Genomic DNA, 7650 nt, shown 5'->3' on the forward strand with positions numbered 1-7650 from the left:
ATTAATTTCAGGAATATTACTTTGAAGGCTCCTAATAATGTTACCTCATACATAAGCAACATATTTGAAAATAACAAATAAGGAAACATTTAATAATTCCAAATGGTTACTTAACTACTTCCAATTTAAAGTTATCTGGTATATATCATATCCCCAAATTTAAATTGTCAGATCAGACAAAAGCTGTGAGTAGTAGCAACTATGTAAACCTTTGCCTCTTCTTTTGGTTGTTTTTAAAATTCTAAAATCTCTCTGTACTTGAAGTACTCATCATATCTATTTGCAATATCAGAGTCATTTTTATTCCTAAACCTATCATGGTAGGACAGAGAGTAGATTAACAGCTTCATTACATCCATAGGGTGATAATTGGAATTAACTCTTACTGTTAATAAAGAGTTTCAAATGTGTATCAATCTACTTATATCATTTAATCAGTACCCCATTTCAAGAAAGACGGCAGTCAATAAATCAACTTGAATAGGCCGTTGATGGTCTATCTGTTTTGTGGGGGCACATTTCTCCTTAAAACCCAGCTAGTACTTGTCACACTTCCCATCTCTGACTAGGTCCTGCTGTATTTGGACAATTCTCCTTGAGAAATGTTCTTGCCTTCTGACTTTGAAGAGCTGTCTGCAATCCTTTTTTTCTTCTCCTTCCATTGCCATAACCCAACCGTAGTTTTAAATTATCTAGTATGAATGCCTGCTTTTATCTGAATATGTTTGCCGCCCCCCCCCCAATTCATATATTGCAATCCTAATGTCCATTGAGATGGTATTAGTTGGGGCCTTCAGAAGGTGCTTTTGTTACGAGGAGGAGCCCTCATGAATAGGCTTAGTGATTTTATAAACAGGTCCCACAGAGTTTACTAACCCCCTCCACCATGTGAGAATACACTATGTAATCTGTAACCTAGAAGAGGGCCTTGGCTCCTACCATGTGAGTATCCTGATCATGGATTTGTGGCCTCCAGAACTGCAAGAAATAAATGTCTGTTGTTTTTAAGCCACCCAGTCTGTTAATTTTGTTAGAGCAACCTGAATACACTATAAGAAAACACCTGTGCAAACTGCATCTGAATAGGCTGTGCGCATTAGGTGACTGGATTGCTCCCCTAAGTTTCCACTTCCATTGCTAAATCAATTTTCAAAATGACACCTTCCTTCTTCCGAGGCCATTTATCATCTTTATCATCTTTCTTCTACCTCTTCTAATCAAATTCTTATGTCACTGAAGTTTATTATGTGATATGTTGAACTGATTAAAGCAACTTAAGCTATAATATGATGTCACATTTCACAAGGAGGAGCTTTAGAATGCAGATGAGTTGATCTTTGACATAATGCATAAGATAAATGATTTGAGCACAAAAATCTAATGGTAGTTCTCAACTGACAGAAACTACTTGCTGCATCGTTCAATCAGGGTTGCTGATGAAGATGTATGCAGTCAATATTCATCAGTAAACACTGATTAAGCACAGCCCTGTGCTGGAGACTGTACTAGATAATAAGATAAAGAGCTCTAAAAAATGCTCATTAGACATGATAGTTTAGTCAACAAACCAACTAGCAATGATCACACATCGGCGCTAAGTACATAAAACATATACAAATAGGGTATCTTGGGAGCTCAGAAGTTATGCACCAACTCAGAATTGCCCTCAGGAAGTGAAAAAGAAAAATTTTGGAGATCGCTATCTGCATAGAGGTTTGAAAGGAAAATAGGGTTACCTGAAATGGTGTGAGGGCTAAGGTGGGGACGATATGCCAGTAGAATTTTTGTAACACACTAAGATGACACACCACTGACAACCCATTTTAGGAAGTTGCTCGTCAACCAACAGAGGCCCATTTAAAGCAGAAAAATTACCGACAGTAACTTTTGATAAGCTACATAATCTAGTAGTATAGAAAGCCCTTTGTATTTTCTAATAAAGAACCTGTGTGTGTATGTGTCAAATATAGTTCTAGCTTTTTCTGCCCCTGGACACTGCCGAGTAAGCATCACTATAGTCTCCCCTCCCACCACTGTCATGTCTAAGTCAGAGTCTCCCAGAGATCCTGAGCAGTTGCAGAAGCTCCTCATCAGAGGTTTGAGCTTTGAAACAACCGATGAGAGTCTGAGGAGCCATTCTGGGCAATGGGGAACACTTATGGACCGTGTGGTAATGAGAGATCCAAACACCAAGCACTCCAGAGGCCTTGGGTTTGTTACATATGCCACCGTGGAGTTGGTAGATGCAGCCATGAATGCAAGGCCACACAAGGTGGATGGAAGAGTTGTGGAACCAAAAAGGGCCATCTCGAGAAGATTCTCAAAGACCTGGTGCCCACTTAATCTTGAAAAAGATTTTTGTTGGTGGCATTAAAGAAGACACTGAAGAACATCATCTAAGAGATTATTTTGAACAGTATGGGAAAATTGAAGTGATTGAGATCATGACTGACCGAGGCAGTGGCAAAAATAGAGGTTTTGATTTTGTGATATTTGATGACCATGTGGACAAGACTGTCATCCAAAAATACCATCCTGTGAATGGCCACAATTGTGACGTAAGGAAAGCCCTATCGAAGCAAGAGATGGCTAGTGCTTCGTCCAGCTAAAGAGGCCGAAGTGGTTCTGGAAACTTTAGTGGTGGCCGTGGAGGTGGTTTTGGTGGGAATTACAACTTTGGTGGTGGAAGGAACTTCAGTGGTCGAAATGACTTCAGTGGCAGTCGAGGTGGCGGTGGATACAGTGGCAGTGGGGATGGCTAGAATGGATTTGGTAATGGTGGAAGTAACTTTGGAGGTGGTGGAATAACGATTTTGGCAATTACAACAATCAATCCTCAAATTTTGGACCCATGAAAGGAGGAAGTTTTGGAGGCAGAAGCTCTGGCCCCTATGGTGGTGGAGGCCAATACTTTGCCAAACCTCCAAACCAAGGTGGCAGTGGCGGTTCCAGCAACAGCAGCAGCTATGGCAGTGGCAGAAGATTTTGATTACTGCCAGGAAACAAAACTTAGCAGGAGAGGAGGGCCAGAGAAGTGACAGGGAAGCTATAGGTTACAACAGATTTGTGAACTCAGCCAAGCACAGTGGTGGCAGGGCCTCCCTGCTACAAAGAAGACATGTTTTAGACAATACTCATGTGTATGGGCAGAAACTCCAGGACTGTATTTGTGACTAATTGTATAACAGGTTATTTTAGTTTCTGTTCTGTGGAAAGTGTAAAGCATTCCAACAGAGTTTTAATGTAGATTTTTTTTTTTGCACCCCTGCTGTTGATAAATGTAAATAGCCTGATCATAACGCTGAATAAATGTGTCTTTAAAAATAAATAAAATTAAAAATAAGTAAATAAATATAGTTCTAAAAACAGTTATTTTATTACTACCTGTACAAATGAATAAGGAAAATCCACAGAATTTTGCCACCATATATCTCTAGAATTTAGTTTTACTTTGTTATTTTCAATTTTGGAATAATTTCTGAATTTGAAGTTAACATAATTTATTTTATTACTACCTATAATATCCCATGGCATGCTTTATTTCTAAATATTCCTAAAGCTTAGAGCAACTGTAATCCTTCACATGGTTCACATAAGAGGACATGAATATACTCCCATGAGAGCTAGTCTGATGTTTCTACTTATTTCAGTAGAGTTGCCTTTAGGCTATGATAAATACTTTTTATTTCTGGCTTTTGACACCTGTGATAGTTATATTAGGTTTCCTTCAGTCTAAACGAAGAATTACTGTGTTGAATTTTGAAAGCAGTAGAAATGGGAGAAACCCATAATTAACTACAGAGACAACTCTTTATTGTCCAAATACATTTGTAAGTTTAGAATTATAAAAATAAACATTCTTGGGGCTACACTGCATAAGTAAGTCACTGCATAAAACCTCTGCAATAGTCAAGAGGTAGAATATCAGAAAGCTGCCTACAGCTACCAAAACAATAGGTTAACAACATCAGTCCTAAACATGATCGCTGCCATTAAAAATATTCCTTAAAAAATTCCTTTCTGTCTTTTCTCCATGTATATCAATACAAAATTAATTTTGAAGGAGCATATGGAAGAGGATTGGAAGACGATCAATAATATCTGAAATATTAGCTGTAAAGGGCAATGGGATATGTTATTTATAAATTTATTCATTCTGTGAGGGAAGAAATTCTGGAAGGGCTATGGAATCAGTATTAATGAGCCAACACATGATCACTCTACAGTCGACTCCTTTATTTATTCAATTTCATATACACTTCCTTTCCCCATATTTAAGCTTCCTGGTAAGAACAACAGCAACGAAAGCAAGTATAATGCATTGCAGTTGCAGCATCTATAAATGGAAACAGGCATCCAGAAATTCCTAAGTCACTGTATCACCTTTAGGTAATTTCTCCTCTGGTTCAGTTATAGTTCCATTCGATAGTTTATAAGCTCTCCATCCACTAAATTCTTATTTAAACAACACCACACCTGATTAAAAAACCTGTGGGGGGGGGCCAGGGGAGATAACAAAAGAAAAAGTTTAATCAATATAAATAGATATGCAAAGGAACAAGGAAAAAAATAATGAGCACCTATGCCAGTCTTCATTTCCTCCCACCATTACCACATTATCTCTGCCAGCAACCAGCATACTAGGCTTTTCCTTCAACACTTGAGGTGAGTCAAATCTTTGCCCTTGCAGCACTCGTTGGGTCTGCATGCATTGTATGATGCTGTTCTCCATTAATATCTATCAGGGGACATTGATAATTGAAGCAATTAGAAGCACTTTGAGAAATAATTGAATTCCAAAAATATACCTCCATTTCCATTTTGGCAACAATATCATTATTTCCCCTTGATTATCAGGATCCATTTCCCAAGCCAACCCCTTTCTCTTCCTGTTCTGTTATGATCATATATAGTCCAAAATGGCCACAAGACTATAGTGACAACTCCAAAACTTAAAACTTGCTTTACACCCTGGTATAATTACGTCTCCTTTGGGTACCAAGACCTCCAAATAAACTAAGTCCAAAATAGTAAAGATGGAAAACAACAACAAGAAAATTCATGTAGCTCTATCAAGTATAATAAATGAATGCCTCTCCCATATCCTTGGTTTGGGAATCATATACGTTGACAATGAAAGAAAGATCATTCTATATTAGCTGTTGGTTTGAACAAATAGTGTATCTCACAACAGCACTGTTAACTTGCAAGATGTTTTTGAGTGCTGACACTGTAACTGAGGTTTCAAGAGGCTCTGCTACCAGTCCATGATGGTAGTTGCTTCATTTAATCAGTACTCCGTTTCAAGGAGTACTATTTCACACAATAGTGTTCCAAAGATGGGATTTATTTTATATAGAAAATGAGCTTGTGTTCCTATGAGGTACAGGGTACAGAGAAGCTCATTTTCTCATCATTTTCTATATAAAATAAAACCCATCTTTGGGACATCATTGCATGGAATTATCAGGATGGTGTGTTAAGTATTTATAACGTCTGTATTTGCTATTTCTGGAAGAATTGTGTTGAGGAGGAACACTAATAAAAATAAAGAACAAGAGAAAGTGACTGCTTCCTCCTTGGTAGAAAAGGACCAAGAATATACCTAACTTGGCACTCAATGATGGTCTAGTCTCCTTGAAATATGTCATTTGGGGAATTTATCATTTGTCAGAGCTAGCAGATTAGACACTTAGCAGTAGTAATTGACTGATCACCAATGAGAGAGAAAAATCATGTTGTTGATCCAGTGCGTAATCTCTATTCCCGTCACCACAGAAAACTGCATGAGCCATTTGATCCGGCATTGAGATGGCTGGAGAAATATGATTTCTGTCAAGAAATCATACTGTTAACCTGATTATTAAGATGTTCTTCAAGATATGAAACAAAGATATTAGGCATTCATATTGAAAGAAAAATTTTCATAGCCTGGATGCATTCTTGTAAGTTTTTTTTCTGCATGTATCTCCCTACATTTTCTATTCTTGATTTATGCAGTCATCTGATAATTCATGAAAACAATTAACTGACATCCAAAAATCACCATAGATCTAAACCTCCGATTGTAATCTTTCTTTCCTGGTAATGAGGACACCCAAATATACTCCTTGAGGTCCCTTACTTACTTGTCATTCAGGGTGCTTGAAAATGGGACTGACAGTAGTGGTCACTTTATATCAAGGAATTTCTGGAATTTCTATCTTACTTATTGGAAGCCAACATTGAATTTGTTTTTCATCTACCTCTTTGATCATTAGAAATACCCTCAAAAAATCAAGATAGCGTTTTCATAAGATGTGTCTAGTATATATGCTCATATCAGTAAAATTTATTCTGCTCTAAAATTGTCATTTCTTGTTCTAGAATCCATTCCCACATATGTTGTTCTTTTGATTCCCCTAATAAATAATGAAATCTTGTATCTCTGTAGTAGGTAAGCCTTTCATTCAAGGTACAACTTAATAATTAGCCCTCTCTATTTTGATTTCTGCCCTCTAATTTAAATCTGGAACAAATAAAGGGTGACCTAGGAATACCTGACTTGCTCTTGCAAAGCAATATCTGAGTGATTTATCAGTTGGAGAGGAAGGTTGCCTTATTCAAGCAGGAGAACCTTGGTGGAGGTTGGATATTTCAAAGTACTCTGAGTCATCCCATTTATTAAATGCCATTATTACAATATTAGGATCCATCTATTTCCATAAATTTTCTAACTTCCACTAAAGATATCTGGCAAGTGGAAGCTACCTCATAATTCACCAGCCCACAGAATAAGACTTAGAATCTCGATTTCAGGTACAGCAAGTCTACTGTTATAATAAATAAGATAATTCTTTTAGGTTAGTCATAAAAAAGCCCTCACATTTTCTGATTTTGCTTTGAGATAAGGATTAAAAACTGGTAGAGTTCATTGTCTTTTTCTTTTAAATGACTTTATTGCTTAATTAAAGAATCCAGACTTCCCATAGTTTTTCATTCCTTGTACAACCTCTAATGATTTTTTTTCAGCAAAGATTTGGCCCCAAGTCTTGCCTTTAACAGCTTATATTACTTAGTGACAGGTGCCAATCATTGATAATCTAAGTATCTAAACACAGAGTTTAATGGACTAATTTTTCCCTCACTTTGATACCTGTAAACCTACCAGCAAATTGCAACCTCACATTTTCTTGAGAATCTGTGGCTGATAGCTATTATTGATATCAATTATTCAATTATTTAATGCTTTTAGTTGTTAGCAACAGTACCATCTTAGCTATTTAAAGCCATAGCTACCTTATGGCATCACCATGAAGGTGGGACCTCTAGAGCAACTACCAATCCCCACTGCAGAAGTGGACTGCTGAGGGTACCATCTGCTGGCTCATGATCCCGAGGTTGCACAACTATGAAGTGCCATTTATAAAACCAATTCTCCTCTGCCAAGAAGAGGAAGCAATCACTAAGATCAAGATATCAGTACCAAAGCTGCTGCACCCCAAATCACTTTTGTCTTCCAAATCAGCATCTTCAAAATAGATACTTCTTTCTACCTGGAACTTAATCTTTCCTCAAAAGCTGATGGGTCAATCTAAGCCCCACCTAAAATCTTAATTAGCAAAAGATCTAGGAAATGTAGTTTTACCTTCATTATATCCTACTCCTGCA

The 7650-nt window shown here is 37.3% G+C and overlaps 1 pseudogene; it reads left to right on the forward strand.

Moving 5' to 3' along the window:
* Positions 1-1980: 1980 nt before the first annotated feature.
* On the forward strand, positions 1981-3092 carry LOC140612044 (heterogeneous nuclear ribonucleoprotein A1-like; annotated as a pseudogene).
* Positions 3093-7650: the final 4558 nt, after the last annotated feature.

Source organism: Canis lupus, chromosome 20 (assembly GCF_048164855.1).
Source record: "Canis lupus baileyi chromosome 20, mCanLup2.hap1, whole genome shotgun sequence".
Taxonomy (NCBI): domain Eukaryota; kingdom Metazoa; phylum Chordata; class Mammalia; order Carnivora; family Canidae; genus Canis; species Canis lupus.